Source organism: Hyaena hyaena, unplaced genomic scaffold, assembly GCF_003009895.1.
Source record: "Hyaena hyaena isolate Hyena2069 unplaced genomic scaffold, ASM300989v1 scaffold_551, whole genome shotgun sequence".
NCBI lineage: Eukaryota > Metazoa > Chordata > Mammalia > Carnivora > Hyaenidae > Hyaena > Hyaena hyaena.
The window spans coordinates 873,498-890,355 of record NW_024081183.1 but is presented as its reverse complement, the minus strand read 5'-3'; the positions used below and the strand labels follow the sequence as shown (position 1 = coordinate 890,355).

Here is a 16,858-nt window from a genome sequence, read left to right as displayed (position 1 = left end):
GGGAGAGAGAGAGAGAGTGATCAATGGAATGAAGTCCCCGGGGCAGCGGGGAGGCTGGGATCCAGACCAGCCAGGGCTGGTGCTGAGCAGAAAGGACCCCACGCCAGCTTGCGACAGGCGGCAAGGGGGAGGGGCTAGGTGGGACCCGAGGTTGGGGGCCCGGGAAGCCAGAGAGCTCCCTCGGGGCTTTGACTTCACTTCCTCTGTGACAGAGGAGTCAGGCCTCCTTGCAGGGGGAGGTGCGGAGCATTTAAACAGCTGGTGTGGAGGGAACTGACCAGGCCCTGGAGAGGGGTCTCCTTGGGAACACAGGACCATTAGTCCCTACTGTGAGAATGGGAGAAAAGATCCAGAACAGCACAGGTGCTCCACACGTGCATGTTTGGTTTGGTTTGATTTGGTTTGGGAGTTGTTGTTGTTTTTAATTTTTATTTAAGTAATCTCTATACCCAATGTGGGACTCAAACTCGTGTCCCTGAGATCACAAGTCACATGTCCAATGGTTGAGCCCACCAGGTGCCCCCTTTGGTTTTGTGTTTAAGGCTTGATGCTCCTGAGGGAGGAAGCAGCCCTGTGGGATGAGGGGACACCCAGCCCCCAATCGGGCTAAAGTAAGTGCAGAACCAGGCGGTGCCCCTTCCTTCCTCCTGGGCTTCCTTCCTTCTCTCCAGTGTCCCTCCTCCCAGACAGCTCTGCCAGTGTCTGCCCCCTGCTTGGCCACCAGCTGGCTCTCTCATTTCTTCATGTGGCCTTGGAAGTATGTGACCGCTTCCTCACCCCCCCAGACTGGGACCCCAAAGGCAAGCTTCTGTCTTCCCCCCGGGGACAGCTAGGGCCAGCCTGTCCCCATTCAGCCAAGGTTCCTGGAGGACAGAGGCCATTACCCCACCACCTTCCAGCAGAAAAGGGCTTCTTAAACCCCAAACCAGAGTTGATACTGAAGAAGGGACCTCAGCCAGACCTGACAGGTTCCCCCTGACATGGGGGTGGGGGGTACCGTGTGGTCTGGAGGACCCCAGTCTCCTCTGGGGAGAACAGGCTCTTACTTTCTCTTGCAGGGGGATCGAGGGGAGGGGCAGTCAGCCAGGCCTCAGAGCGAAGCTCTTTCCAAGAATCCTCAGGGGCTGGGACGAGAAGTTTCCCCTGATCCAGCGATTCTAAATATGGCAAAGGGAGCAAAAGCACGTGACCCAGGGCCCCACACCAGGGCTGCTGCTGCGGCCGCTGCTTCTCTGGGCCGGGAGGCCTATGCTGGGGGCTCAGGCTTAGGGATGAGGTCTTAGTGAAGCCTCAGTTTCCCCGTCCATCATATGAAGGTGGGGGTCGCTCAGTAAAGGGGGACAGTCCCTTCAGCCTTAGCACTCTCTCGAGTGGGGTGGAGGAGAGAGGGCTGAGCCCTCAGCTCAGTTCCAGATTCTTTGAGGGTGTCCCGGGAGGGACAGCCGCCGCCAGCGCCCAGCACAAAATATGAAAAAAATGCCCCTCTTGGAGGAGCAATTAGAAAAAGGCGTTCCCCTTTAGCCTGAAAAATTATAAAAAGTTGACCCCTCTGGACGGACCCACCAGAAACAGGCATCCCTTGCTCCAGGCTGACCCAGCCCTAAGCACGGGCTGGATTTCAGTGCCACTGCCGTCTTCTCGGCCAGGCCCCTTTGCAGTCCCCAGGATGTGGGCAGCCCCAGAGGTGGCTCTGACAGCCACCACAGCCCTGGAGGGGCCAACCCTACGTGGGACCACATGGCCCCACTCTCCTCGCCACCACGGATTCCTCTAGAGCTAGCGACTGACCCAAGCAAGAAAGGTCCCCCTAACAGCCCAGCCAGTCAGGGTATCTTTCTCAGGAACAGAACTAAGAACCACAGAGAAAAGTTGGCAGGGGTGCGGGGAGAGATGGACACGAGGCCACTGTTCCAGAACCTCAACTCCCCTTCTCTATTTGGTGAAGCCCAGGAGCGCGCCTCCCTCCACGATGCCACGAAATTCTTCCCTTTCCTGGCAGGAGGTGTCCTCCGCCTCCACATGCCAGTTTTTCCTGAGCTGGTGTGAATGGTATCGGTCCCACTAGGATGTGGAAGGCAGTGTCTTCTGGACAAGGTGTTTAATGAGTCATAGGCTCGTCCTCTCCCACCTGGGCTGGCTCCAAACCCTCCCACTCGTTCTGGCTGCTTCCCTCTGTCCGTGCCAGCCAGACTACCTGGTGCACCAGGTAAGTGGGCTGAGCAACATGTCAAGGGCGGGAACAAGGAGGAAGCAGGGGCCATCCATCTGTTTAGGGCTGGCCAGGCAGCGCCGACTCCTCAAATAAACAGGGAGCGTGGGCTCCCCCGGCAGGAGCCCAGCCAAAAAACCGAAAGTGAAGTAAGGGGTGGAGCACAGGCAGCCTGAATTCTGAAAACTTAAACAAGATGGCCAATGGAAGCCTTCCCCAGTTCCACCTGAGAAAGCTCCATGTGGATTTGGGTGACTCAGTCACATTCTGGGCTTGGCAAAAGATTTCACTTGAACGAAGAGCTTTGCTGCTTTTTTAAAAAGTGTGAAATCCACCGACTTACAGGCTCAGGCCCAAGCTCCTAAGCAAGGAAGGCCCTCACCACCACCCCCCACCTCACTCTCCACCACGCAGAGCCCAAGCTGGCACTTGACGCTCCATTGTCAGAGCTCTACCCTGCAAAAAGCAAGCAACGTTTCCCCTCCCAATCTTCCTTCGCTCACGTCTGCCCCTCCACCAGCCTGGCTGGGTCAGGTGGGAGCCCACCTCGGGCTCCCTTAATCCCCCACCCCCATCTCTAAGCCTACCTCGGTCGTGGCCATGACTTCAACTCAAGAAAAGCTGTTTGAGGAACTGCCTCCTCCCACAGGCCAAGAGTTGGCTGAGGTCTTGTCCTTTTGCCCCGGAATGCCCTGTGCCCAACTCAGAACGGTACTCCCTGAGAGAGGGCACAACCTAGGCGCTGGACCCCAGGGACCACCCACCCTCCAGGGTGCCCACGCCACCCTGCTGGCCACTCCTGGCTGCACATCTCGGCTGCGGTAGGTGGAGCGAGTGACCCAGGGTAGGCAGCGGCTCCCAGGCCAGCGCCACGGAGTAGTCACTCACTGGCTGATTCACTGCTAACTCGGTAAATATTTACTGAGGGCTCTCCATGAACCAGACAACAAAAGCAGACACGGTCCCTGCCTTCATGGGGTGTTCAGTCTCCTGGGGGAGGTGGATAATAAGCAAGTAAAGGTTTAAAATGTGAGCTGATGATGGAGAAAAATTAGGTGGGGAAAGGGGAGAAGGAACAAGGGTATGGGAGTTGGGGACTGTTTTATAGAGGCTGGTTGGGGAAAGTAGCATTGAGAAGGTGACTTTTCAGCAGAGGGCTCAAGGAAATGAGGGGGTGAGCCATGCAGGTACCTGGGCAAATCGGGTTCCGAGGAGAGGGAAAAAGCAAGAGCAAAATCCTGAGCCAGAGGTTGCCTGGGATGTTCCAAAACATCACGAAAGGAGTGCCCCCGGCGCAGAGCTAGGAAGGGGGAAGGTGGTGGGCAGTGAGGGCAGAGGAGGTGGGAGGCAGATCATCTACTGGCTCCTGTGAGGATTTTGGCTTTTACTCCAAGTGAGATGGGGCGTTCTGAGCAGGGAGTAACACGATCTGACTCGCGTTTGCAACAGCACAGGCTGTTGAGTAGGAACAGACATTAGTGCAGAGAAGGGATCGGGTGGGGGGCAGTTGTGTGATTCAAGCACAAGATGCTGGTGACTGGCGCTAGGGGAACGGAGGTGGCAGAGGTGAGCAGATACTGACTCTTCGCGCTGAAAGATCCCCTAGAATCAATCCTCTCATTTAAACAGGGGAAACTGAGTCCCAGAGAGGGGCCTGATCTACCTGTGATTATATGGTAGATCAGAGCCACAGGTGGTCTGGCATCCAGATGTCCTGATTCCTAAGGTGATATTCTTCTGACTTCTCCTCTTCCGGTAGCAGGACCCAGGCACCTGCCCCTCCCCCACCCCCAACCACAAAAATTCCCTCATCCAGCCATCAGACTCGGGCCTGGCCTCTGCCCTTCCTGCTGTATGTGACAGGGTGGCACTGGGTTCAAGGACTGCCCAGGCCTCCAGCTATGTGAGCCTGGCAGGGGTAAGGATCACCTCTAAGGAGCCTTCTGTCCTCTGAATCAGCAGAACCTTCGCAAAGGGGGGAGGAGAGAGGAAGGGAAGAATCTAAACCAGGGGAAAGAGCTTAGCTCCCAACACTTGGTTGTCAGCACTCCGGGAGAAGAGAGGGCACCAAGAGCTGACGGGGTGGAACAGGAGATTCAGTGGGGGGGCGGGCCCCCTGGGGAGTACAGGCCCCAAGGCTGAGCCCAGCCTGGGAGTGCTCCAGGTCCAAGGCACTGAGCATCCCACCCAGTGGGAGGTTTAGGGGGCATGATGGGGCGGGGGTGTTTCCATGCCTTTGCTACCAGTAAGCAAAGCAGCATGCAAACTCATGGGCCACACCTGGGGCGGCGGGTTACAGCTGCCCTGAGAGCCTTGCTCCCCAGGGGAACCCCAAATCCAGGGCCAGCCAGACTGAATCCAGCAAGACAGACTCAGTGGGCCCTGACAGCTGGGAAAGGCTTGCTGTATGTCCTTGGGCCAGGAGCACAACTTCTCTGAGCCTGTTCCACAGCCAAGGTAGAAAGATGGTTAGGAGGGTCTTACTTAGGCTGGAAGCCAGAAGCACATTCACAGACATCCTTTCAGTTTCCTCTGCTTTTAATGGGAGAGGCTGTCCAGCCCCTAGTTCGCGCTCATTCAGAGTCCTCTGAAAGCCAGGAGCCTGCCTGGTAGCTCTGAGCTATATGTCAGGGTGGGGGCTGCAGAAAGGGAGGCACAGGGGTGTGGACAAGAGCTAGAACCTGGGTCAGTGGGTTCTCTATCCTGACTCTGCCACCGCTTAGCTAAGGAGTTGGGGAAGCCATCTCCGAGTCTGGCTTTACTCCCGAGGAAGGGTCTCTGAGAGCCCTGTTTTTCGCTGATCCATCTGGGACTGGTGATTTCAGCTTCTGGAATGGAAAGTGAGGCCCTAGCAGCTCCATCCAGACAGAAGCTGCCTGTCCTGAAGAACTTCTAGAGTCTGCGGAGAGGATCTTTTACATTTCATTTGCATGATGCTCATTTGCATAGAAAGTCAACCTCCAAAACTCCCCCGATAATTGAATAATAATAGCAAGGAGGAGTCAGGGTAGACCAAAGCAAAACTTTCAATAGCTCATTAACCACAGAAAGGGTGCTGGCGGTCAGGGAAGGGACATATTGCATCTCTGGCCCTGACTCCCCCTCTTCTGCTAGCAGAGGATGACAAAACCCTACAAGTATCAGAGCCAAAGGAACAGGGCTTGAATTCCGCTCAGACCCTGACCTCTGCCAGGCTCAAGAACTCAGCCTTGTCTGTATGACCTTGAGAAGTAAGCTGTCCCTCTCCGGGACTCAGTTTCTTCGTCTCTCGAATGGGGCCAGGGATCCCTGATCTGAGTCTGGAGTCTGGGGGCGGAACCAGCGCTGAGGGGTTGCAGAAAGGCTTGGGTTCACTTAGGGACACAGAGGAGGCTGACTCCGGGCGGGCCTCCTCGGGAGAGGGAGGGGCTCTAGGGAGGAGAGCTCCTGAGGGACTCCTCCCTCGCGACGGCCCTCTACCCCCTTCCGCAGCAGGGGCCCCTTCCTGGGCCGCTGACGCGCCGCAGTTCCGTACTCTGGGGTCTGCAGAGCCGGCCCCGCCTCTTGGGCGCGGGGAGGGGCTTACTACAAGGGGACGGCCAAGGCTGGGGGCGGGACACCGTTGTGGGCGGGGCTCCAGGTCGTCCCTGGGAGGGGCTGCGCTTCGCCGACACCCGGCACCACGCGCAGGAGGGGCGGGGGCGGCGCCGCGGCTCCAGTTACCTCCCTGCGGCCTCCCCCGCCCCGCCGGCTTCTTTTTCCGTTTCCAAATTAACAATTGAAAACGCGGCGGCCTGAAAGGCGAGCAGCGGGCCAAGCGGAAAGTGTGAAGGTGCCGCCGCGTCCCCGAGGACGGGGGCGGAGACGGGGGCGCAACACCCTTACGGACCGGGGCTAGCCCACCCAATGCCCGGTGCGGGCTCTGAGCGCCCCAGGGCACAAAGGTACCAAGGCCTCGAAGTTGGGTCCTGGCCTGATCCAGCCCCTCGTACTGTCCTGGCCCAGCGTCGCAGGACCCAGCGCCCAGGCTCCGGGTGGTGCCAGCCCTCGAGGGCGCTGGCGGAGGGGGGGGGGGGGCACCAGGGCTGGGTTACTACTCTCGAGGCTGAATGCCCAGGAGGGCAGGTGCCAGGCAGCACCCTCACAGCACCGTCCTTAAGGGCTCCAAGAGTCAGCTAGGTTTGCGTGTGACCTCAAGCAAGTCATTTCACCTTGCTGAGACTCCGTTTCTTCCTCTGAAGAATGGGGAGGGAAGATACAGTGCTGGTGGTGAGGAGCAGATGAACTGAGAAGATGCCTGAGGCTGGCCCACAGTGAACAACGACAGGGAGCAGCCATTATTGGGTTGATAATTATGACGATATTGAGTCTCTGGCATCCTGTCCACCAGTGGGGAATACTGGAATTGACTGGTCTTTTCCTCCCCTCATTTCCTCAGGGCCTCCCCAAAGCCACACTTAACAGGTAAAGAAACTGAGGCCAGGAAGGTCCTTGTAAGGGGCTCCAAGTGATTTGTGAGTGAAAAGAATCAGGGCCTGAGCCCAGAACCTGACCCCGGGGCCTGGACTCATGGAGCTGAACAGTCTCTGGGGTCAGGGCCCTGGGCATCAGACCTCTCTTGTCAGTATCGTGAGACATGGTGCTGATACGACAGCAGCTGGGACAAATGAGTGGGCAATGGAGAGAGCCCTCTCTCCCGGGCATGGACCACATGAGCCAGACGGTAGACACCCTGGAAAGCTACAGTTTCTGGTCCCCAGGTCCCCGATAACCTAAGTTCCATGAATGCAGCGACTTTATCCTGCTCCCTACTCTCTCTCCCACACCTAGAACAGGGCCTGGTGCATTGTGGGTCATTAATATCTGCTGAGTGAGTAAGTGAAGGAATGAATGCACACGTCCCTTCTTATACAGCTGTGCCCTCCCAGTCGCCCCTGGTATGAAGTGGTCTTCCTTAGGGAGGTGGGTTTGGGGTTTAGTGCTTCTCTCTCCAGTATGGAGACACGGGGCCATAGAAGGGGAGAGATGGAGGCAGAAGGAAGAGAAGATAGAAGAAGAGATCCCAGAAGGCAGAAAGGAGGTCAACTCTTTCTTCATAGCCTCCCACTTCCCACTCCTGTCCAGCCAGGGACTATCCCCATTCTTCCTCCCTCCAGCTACCTCTTTACTGACTGCTACCATGATTCCAGCTCCATCCCCACCCCTAGTCCATTGTCAGTCTGAGGGCTCCTCCGCCATTTAAAATCCTACAATGGCTCCTTACCATTTACCATCTAAAAATCCAAGCTCCTCAGCCCAGAGCTTGAGGCTGGAAACACACAAGTATCAGACACACTCCACCCCTGTATTTTCTACCTTGGTGACTTTTGTGTTCTCTCCTCTCCTGGGGATGGTCGCCCTTCCTCCCCAAGGATCCCTGATCTGCTTCAGGGAGAAGTGCTTCCCCAGTCCCTTAGGATTCCTGGCCCTCTCTAGGTACCCTAGGACTCCCTTGTGCTGAGGCTGTTCTTGCCTCTGTCCACCACCCCCTCCCACTCCTCCCCCACCACCTCATTAGAATCCATCCACCATGGGCAAGGCTAGTTGTGACTCCCCCACATCCCGCAAGCTGGCTGAGTAGATGCTCTGACAGTATTTGGCAGGAAATAAGAAGACCCAAGTCACCAGGACCTTGAGCATCAGTGACTCAGGGCTTCCCACTGCCCTGTGAAGCCTGAGGACTCTGGGTAAGGGCATTTGGGGATGGCTGCAGATGGGGGTAGGTGAAGGAGGGCCAAGACAAGCCGATCCTGAACACTGGCAAGGTTGGAGAAGAAGTCCAAATGGGGACCCACAGTCTAAATATTTAAAAGTTTAAATCAAGCTAAGCAGCTGTTAGATAAACTATGTTTTACCCTTCCTGACACATATACCTTCATAACGGCCTGGAAAGCCAGGTTTGAATTTAAAATCTTGGACTCTTTGGCGTTCCATACTGGAACCTGGCAGGGAGGGGGTGCTACCCCACGGTGTGCCCTCTTCTCTTTCTCATCCCTCAACAGGGGTTCCGGGGCCCACTCCGGCGGCTGCCTCCTCCTGCTCTTCCAGGCTCCATCTACACTGGCTGCCAAGAGCTGCCGTCGTTCTTAGGAGAGCTCATGCCACTCTGGCCTTGGGATGATGAACCAGGAAGGAGGCCTGGATACACCCTGGAAGGAGACACCGGGATCTAGGGGTCGGGAGACTTCAGGGTTACCTGGAATGTGTTCTCGAATAAGCAGGGCCATGTAGGGGCTCCGCGTTGGTGGTATGCAGAGCCAAACAGGCTGAGCAGGCAGGATTCTGGGCCCCTACCTTCGAATCCGCCCAGGGCGGCGATGCTTGGGATATGTTTTATATATATCGTGCTCCCATGTCACATTTCATCTAAGGAACCAGAGCTACTGCTTAAAACACTTTGCCAAGCACTAATCTAGCCCCTTCCCTCCTACTGATCACAGAGGCTGAGGCTATGGGGCGTCATGGGGCCACAGTCATATAGCAGTTTAGAGTAAAGCCTGCTGCCCGGGCCTTGGCCTCCTTGAGCACATTTATGATCTATGAGACCCACAATACAAGCCAGTGGGAGGCGATGAGTGCCCAGCCCCTGGTGGGGTGCAAGCAGCCTGCTGCTGTAGCCTCCTCCCTTGGTAGGGGTCTACACTCTCAACTAAGGTTGCCTAGCTCAGGAGTAGATTGAGGCCAGACCAGGCCTGAGAAGGAGAGGGAGTCCTGGTATAAATAACCGTGGGGGGCCGGGATGTTTGGGCCTGTCTCCTGGGCTACGGCTGTGTTTACTGCCTGAGGCAGGGGGGGTGGGGGGGCACAGCCCACACATTTGCCTCCCTGACTTATAGCCAAATTTCTCCAGGAAGGGGTGGCCCAGGGTTAGCCCCAAACACTCCAGCTCTGCACCCCCATCAGGTCCTCCTGCTAACTCTGTCTGACATGGTTCCTAAACCCCTCAACGTTACCCCCACTGCTCAGCCCTGAATGCTGCACAACGTGGCATCTCCACGAGCCCCAAATGCCCCAGCCTGTGCCCTCACCCCGTTAATTCTCAACCCTGCTCATATTGTGGGAGGGTGAGGGGCAGGAGGATGGCAGAGAAAGGCCCCACGCAGAGGAGCTGGGACCACTGGGCAAGGGGGCAGAGACAGACCTCTCCCACGGCCCTGGCCAAGACAGAGGAGGGCTGCAACCCCGGGATTAGGAGAGCGCAAATCCCTCTCCCCAGTCCAGTGCCCATCCCATGCCTGTCATGTGCAGGGCATTAGATGGCCAGACCTCAGGGTGGGAAGGGCGGCAGGTGCCCTGTTGGGGACACTGCGGCCAGCTCCTCTCCCTAGGCAGCCAGGCCAAGAGAAAAAACCCTCAGTGCAGGAGGGCAGGTGGGTCCCGTTCCCCATGGGACAGCAGCTTCACTCTGCTCAAGCATGAAGGCACAGGGTTGATATGAGCTGAGTGAGTTCCAGCCTTCAGCCTACCACACACACACACACACACACACACACACACACACACACACACACCAACTGACTGATGGGTCTTGCTTGGGACACTAAACTCACATGCACTGAGAGCAGAGGCTCAAAACCGGGGCCGTGTCCACCAGGGGTCTTAGGTGCCTGGACTCCTGGGTTCTAGCCCCATATCAGCTACTTCCCAGCTGAGTGACCTTGCACAAGTCACTTCTCCCTTCTGAGCCTCAGTGTAAAATAGTGTAACAATATCTCCCCCAGGGCTGTTGGAAGAACTCAGTGAGATCCACCGAGCAAGCATGAATTAAGCCCCACAACGGACCAGGCATGGCCTTAAGTGCTTTGTGGACCATCCAGTGGTGAAGAGGTGTGCTTCCCAGGACAAGGTAGCCTTTTCATTTTTGTTTCATTTTGTTTTAAAGTTTATTTGTTTGTTTCGAGAGAGAAAGAGAGCGTGCATGAGCAGGGAAATGGCAGAGAGGGAAGGAGAGAGAGAATCCCAAGCAGGCTCCTCGCTGACAGTGTGGAGCCCGACGCGGGGCTCAATCCCACAAACCCTGAGCTCGTGACCTGAGCTGACACCAAGAGGCAGACGCTTAATGGACTGAGCCACCCAGGCACCCCAAAGTGGCATTTTGGACCCAGAGGCTGAGGCTCAGGAATGGCTCAGGAATGTGAGGAGGCCTGCCCGAGACCACCCAGAAGGGACCGGGGCCCAGGTCAGCTCTGCAGAAAGGTTTTCACTGTTATTTATCGGTACTGGAGACAACTGAGACTTTTGAGCTAAGCCGGGCTACAATCTGGGCTCTGTCCCCAACCTAAGTTCAGTCCCTGCCCTGTCCTGGGCCTCAGTTTCCCCATCAGTAGAATGAGGGGATGGGGCAAGACCAGAGATTTCCACACTTTATTGAGCTGCCAGAAAGGGAGGGGACAAGGAGGTTGGGCAGGCAGAGCCACCCACGCCCTGCCCCTTTCTCCAGGACGCTGCACTACTAGCGGGGCCAAACCCTGGGGGCTCTCACAAGCCTGTTCTAAGGCCACCGTTCTTGGGACCCCCACAGACCCTAAGCCCGTATCCTCAGACATTCATGCAGACAGCTTCCGCGCCCGCACCCATCCCCTCTGCTTCCAAAGGCCCCCTGAGCTCAGGCACATGCACCTTCCCCCTGGCCAGGCTTTGCATAAGCAGCTGAACTTTCCCTACAGGCAAAGTCCTAGGGCTTCAGGCCAGGTCTGATCAGGCCTTGGCAGAGTTAGTGGGCAACTCCAGAGAAGCCACTCAGGGGGGATGGGCCATGAGGGGAAGGCAGAGGTAAAAACAGGCCAAGTGGATGGCATCCCCACGGCTCCCGGCCAGAACTTTCCCCCTTACCATCCTCCTTGGAGATCCACAGAGGTGTTTCTAAAATGCCAATCTGTCCAGGGCATTCCCATCTTCACTTCCTTCCTGAACTCAGTCTCCCCCAGGAAGTCACTGCTCCTCAGCCTGGCACCCTCACCCCGTGTCCCAGCCTCTTCTCTGCACACCTCCTGCCCCCCCAGGCTCCCACTCTCCTGACCTCTTGGAAGTCCTTGCAAATACCACATTCAACCGCAGCTCTGGGCTTTGCCTATGCTAGTCCCTTTGCTCCGAATGCTGTTCCATGCTCCTTTCTGCCTGGTTAACTGCTACTCCTACTCATGTTGCAGGGCTCAACTTAAACCTCTTCCTCTGGGAAGCCTTCCTAGCCACGCCCTCTGTGCTGGGCTCCTACAGGACTCTGCACTGGCCCGACAACCGTCAGCTCCTGGCGCAGCTCCCTAGGGACCAAGGGAGGATCTGATTCACTACTCTGTCCCCAGCATCTGAGACAGTGACTGGCCCCAAGGGATGCCAGTGAAGGCTTCCCAAATGAGAGAGCAACTTCCCAGTGCAGACTGGGGTGGAGGACAAGACCATGAAATTTAAGGCTCAGGTGGTTCTCATTGGCTGCAGGACCACAAGGGCCAGGTAGGCATAATATGGTGGGTAAAGGGGCGCCTGCGTGGCTCAACCGACTCCAGCTCAGGTCATGATCTCACGGTTTATGAGTTCAAGGCCCGCGTCGGGCTCTGTGCTGACAGCTCAGAGCCTGGAGCCTGCTTTGGATTCTGTGTCTCCCTCTCTCTCTGCTCCTCCCCTGCTCATGCTCTCTCTCTCCCCAAAAATAAGCGAACATTAAAAATTTTTTTCTTTTAAATATGGTGGGTAAGGACACAGCCCCTAGAACTGGACTTCTGGGGGTTGGATGCCGGCCCTTCAACCTACACCCAGGCAAGTTTCTCAACCTCTCTGTGCCTCAGCATCCTTATCTGGAAAATGGGCATAACAGTTGTACCCACCTCATCAGGTGGTTGAGAGGAAAAAGTGAGAACAGCTACGGTGGTGAGTTCTCAGAGCAGTGTCTGGTGCAAGGTCGGCACTCATTAAGCCTTTGCTGCTATTATCTCTCTTATTATTGAGAGCCACAGCAGGAGAGGGAGGCTGAGGCTCAGAGAGGAGGGTGACCTCGGGAGGCCAGCCCAGCGGGCAGGAAGGTGGCCTTCCCATCCCAACCCACATCCACATGTATGCTGTGAGTGCTCCCCGCCCCCTCACACACACTGACCCTGGCCCTGAAGGCGCACTCACCCCAGAGTCCTTGCACGCTCAGGCTTAAACTCCCACCCTCCTGGGCACGCAGCACTTACTGGCTGTGTGACAAAGGCACACGCTTAACCTTTACCCTTCGGTGTCCTCTTCTGTGCAATGGGGTAATGACAGTCCCTACCCCTTAGGGCTCTTGGAAGGATTAAATGAAGTAAGTTTGGAAAACATCTGGAACAATACGTGAGCTTTTTTCTTCTCTTTTCTTTTTTAAAGTTCACTTTTATTTATTTTGAGAGAGAGAGCGAGCGTGAGCTAGCAGGGGAGGGGCAGAGAGAGAGGGAGAGAGACAGAATCCCAAGTAGGCTCTGCGCTGTCAACACCAAGCCTGATGCGGGGCTCGAACTCATAAACTGTGAGATCATAACCGGAGCGGAAATCAAGAGTCGGACACTCAACCGCCTGAGCCACCCAGGTGCCCCACAGTGTGTTATTATCTATGACAAACTTGGTTAGGACTCGGGGCCAGCCCCTGGTAAGTGTGTGAGGGCAGAGTGTGGCTGGGCCCCCTGCCCGGGGCTCCTGAGAAAAGGAATTGCCCTCTGGTCGGTGTGCTCTTACCTGGCCCCGTGACCTCCCCTTCCCTTGTGGTGACCTTCCTCAAACCAGAACAGGCGAGAGTGTGGGGAGCGGCCCAGGACTGGAGAAAAGAGGGAGGCTGTGCCCTGAGGTACGAATATGAAAAAGCACCACAAACCCTCCATTTGGCCCAGCATTTATACCCTCTGAGACACTGCGGCAGGAGCCAGCCCTGTGAGACCGCCAGGGGGAGAGGGTAACGCTCATTCCACATGGGAGGAAGCTGGTGCCTCAGAGAGACTGAGTCACCCACCTGGGGTCACACAGCCTTTTAGGAAGCAGCAGCAGGAGCCGAAGAGCCAGCTACTGACTCTTGCCCCAAGACTCCTTTATTTCTCTTAAATTAAAAAAATATATATTTATTTATTTGGAGAGAGTGTGTGTGAGCACGAGCAGGGGGAGAGGCAGCGAGAGGGGGAGAGAGAGAATTCTGAGCAGGCTCTGTGCTGTCAGCGCAGAGTCTGACTCAGCAGAGTCTGACTCGGGGCTCGATCTCACAACCCTGAGATCAGGACCTCTGCTGAAATCAAGAGGCAGAGGCTTAACCTACTGAGCCACCCAGGTGCCCCTCCCCAGTGCTCCCTTAACTGACAGGTGAACCCTGACTGTGGCTGACCCTGTCCCCACTCATGCCCCGCCCGGTCCTGGCTAGAGCCTGGGCTGGTCCTCGTTACACTCCGGGTACGCAGGGCCTGAGGCCCCGGGGGAGTGGGTGGTGGAGACTGACCACTCTTCCATCCCCCTAATCCTTCCATCCCCACCCAGATTCTTCTGGCCCTTGGGCTCAGGAGGGAGGAGGCAGGACTCAAGGATTTCACGCACCGGTAAAATTCCCAAAAAACACTTGGGGGCTGGCTGTCAACTTTCTATTTTGCCAAGTAAGGACATTTGGAAAAAAATTCCCAGCCCCATCGTTTCATAAAAGAAAGGACATAATCTCAGACTAAAACGCCTTTAAGTGGCATAAATTTAGCTTTATGAAAAAGTCACCACATTGTCCTTATTTCCTTCAGTTTTGCCTTAGGCCACTGAGAACCGCATGGGTCTGCTGATGTGTCTGAGCGACATTCGGAGCCACGCAGACGTGGGTTCCAATCCTGGCTCCCCTGTGGACAGGCTGTGTGATCTGGTGCCTGTTATTTCTCCTCTCTGGGCCTCAGTTTCCTATCTGCAAAATGGGAACAATAGTGTTTGCAAAGCACTAGCTCCTGGGAAGAAATCAGGCTCCCGGCCTGTCCCGCCACTGCCTGCGGCTCTCCCTGCATCGCCCACAGGGCAACGTCTACCTCCTTAGCCTGATGATCCAGGCCCCACCCTCAGGGCCCTGGACACAACAGACTCCGCAGACCCTGGGGCAGAAAGGGTAGAGGAAGAGAGTTCTACCCCAGAGCCTCTGTTTTCACTGTTGCTGTTGCTGCGGGGAACGCACTTGGGATAAAACCCATGAGAGCTTCAGCTCAGTGCCCGCGCACGGAGGACCTGGGGTCCGCATTCCAACTTCTCTCTAGTTGGCCAAACCCTTCTGTCCTCAATGGCACCTTCATGCCCTGGCTCAGCAACCATTTACAAATTACCAGTCACATACCAAGCCCTGTGCTCGACCCCCACCAGCCAGACCTCACAATCCAACCAACGCACCAGGCTGGAGGGGCAGCTGGGAAGGGCCCCCTGTTGAGCCTGGGGAGGGGGGTGCGGGGAGGGACTCCAAGAAGAGGGGGTCCTTGAGCTGAGAAGGGAATGAATAGAAGATGACGGAGGGGCGAGGGGAGGGAGTTTCAGGGCGAAGGAAAAGCACAGAGCGTGTCTGGGGACGCTACAAGTTGCTTCTTAGGGGGGTAACTAAGGATGCTTGAGGAAGGGGGTTCCCAACTTGGGCAGGGAGGGTACGGGAGTCACTCTCGGGGAGGCTGGGGAAGGGGAGGCTGGAGGCAGAGGCTGAGCTCGAGGTGCCCACCGCAAGAGGAGGCAAGGCTCCCATCTACCCGAATCTCAGGGCTGGAACTGCTCAGGGGCAGGCTGTCATCACAGAGGTGACTCCCAGGGACACAGGAGGCCATGAGCCCCCCTCCCCCCCTCCACAAAATCTCTGTACAGTGAGGACACAGGACAGAGCCCTGAGGAACCCCAGCATTTTACAGGAAGAAAGAGAGGGAAGAGCCGCAGAGGCCGACTGAGCAGAGTCAAGGGAAGGGTGGGCTCTGGAAAGGAAGGCCCAACAGGCTTAGGCCGTCAGGGGCGATATGGCAGGGTCCCAGGGAGCCACGTCCTGGGTTTGAATCCTACCTCTACTACTTACTAGCCACATCGCCTTTTAGGCCTTCATTCCCCGATCTGTAAAATAGGGCTAATTTATTTTTACAGAAAGGAGGCTGAAGGGCAGGGGGGAGAGGGCCCACACGCTCGGGCGGCCTTCACTGCATCCCCAGGCCTCCCTCCCTCTGCCGGCCCCCCGCCACACTTTCCTCCCTCCTCTGTCTCTCCCACCAGAGTGCCAGCAATCCCCAGGAGTCGGAAAATTAGATGAGTGAGTGAAATCGGGGGTGGAATGCAGAGGGAGGCATTCCCAGTCCCGGAAGACTCCAGCACAACCTCCATCTACTGAGGAGGGCCGTATGTGCTGTGTCCTTGGGCACTCGGGTCTTTTCTCCTGGCCTCAGTTTCCCCATGTGTGAAAAGAAGCCGTGGCTCTGCTCGATCTCCGGGGCCCTTCTGGCTCTGATGCTTAGCCGCAGGACGGAATGAGAAAGGGTAAGGGGAGAAAGGCCTACTTGTGCCCCAGCAGAGGAGATCCCATGGGGGTCTGTGTCCCCATTGTGCCCAGGGACTGGTCTCTCGGGCAGAGGGTGGCAGCCGGGCCAAGGAGGGCAGGAGCGGAGGCGCCAGGGATTGTGCTGACAAAGCTATTTCTTCTCCTCTCCTTTGCTCCCTGCCCCCTCCCCTCCCAGGGGACAGCCGAGCCCGGCAAAAAATAAACCCAAAGACGGTGACCTGGACGGGCCTGAGGCTGCCAGGGAGGAGCGGCAGGGAAGGAAGGGTGGCAGAGAGGCAGCTTGTGACCACCCCCCACCAAAGCCAAAAGATACCGGATAGGACCCCTCTCCCCCAGCCCCCCGAGATGGGCTCAAGGGAGCAGTCTCTATTTTCCATCCTCACACTGCTAGGGAGGGGTGCCGCTTGCCTGATGAGGATCATTAGCAAGAGCAAATCTTGTCCAGTCCAGCTAGACATGGGTCCCCAAGTTTTATTTATTTATTTATAAATAAATAAATGTTTTATTTCTTTCTGAGAGAGAGAGAGAGAGAGAGAGAGAGAGAGAGAGCGTGAGCAGGGGAGAATCCGAGAGAGAGGGAGACACAGAATCAGAAACAGTCTCCAGGCTCTGAGCTGTCAGCACAGAGCCCGATGCGGGACTCGAACCCACGAACCGTGAAATCATGACCTGAGCCGAAGTCGGATGCTTAACCGACTGAGCCACCCAGGCGCCTGAAGGGTCCCCAAGTTTTAGAAAGAGCACCCCAGGGGATTTCACACTACCCCCAGGTTACCAGGCAGTCCTTCTTGCTGTCTGGCCTCAATCCTGTATGTTCCAGTGGGAACCGTGCTCCGTTTATCTCCAGCAAGCTTTCCCCCTCCCCCACCTGCCTGGCCTAGAGTTCTGAGGAATCAGGAGAAAGTGCCCCCCCAGATTTCCCTGCAGGGATGGGGAGGGCCCTTAGGCCAGAGACCCCACGCCACCTACTATTCCCCAAATCTCCAAGAAGTAAGGAAGAGGGAAGGAATCGCTGAGCTCCCGGCTGTCTTCGCCTCCCTCGCTCCGGCTCTGCCCACGGATTCCCAGCCCAATTAGTCTGCTGCCTGGGGCTGCCCCTCCCATTCCCTCCTCACCCCCCACCAGGTGCCAACCCCCAGGGCACAAAGATCCTGCCC

At 56.7% G+C, this 16,858-nt stretch overlaps 1 protein-coding gene and 1 long non-coding RNA gene across 2 annotated transcripts in view; one reads left to right on the top strand and one right to left on the bottom strand.

The window, feature by feature from the left end:
• KCNQ4 (potassium voltage-gated channel subfamily Q member 4) overlaps positions 1-16,858 on the bottom strand; it is a 54,324-nt gene that overhangs the window by 30,620 nt on the left and 6,846 nt on the right. The gene's annotated exons all lie outside the window — the stretch shown is intronic.
• Positions 6,481-12,511, top strand: LOC120247864. The gene is made up of 3 exons (XR_005532431.1): positions 6,481-6,652; positions 9,949-10,073; positions 12,484-12,511. It is a non-coding gene; the product is annotated as an uncharacterized LOC120247864 (long non-coding RNA).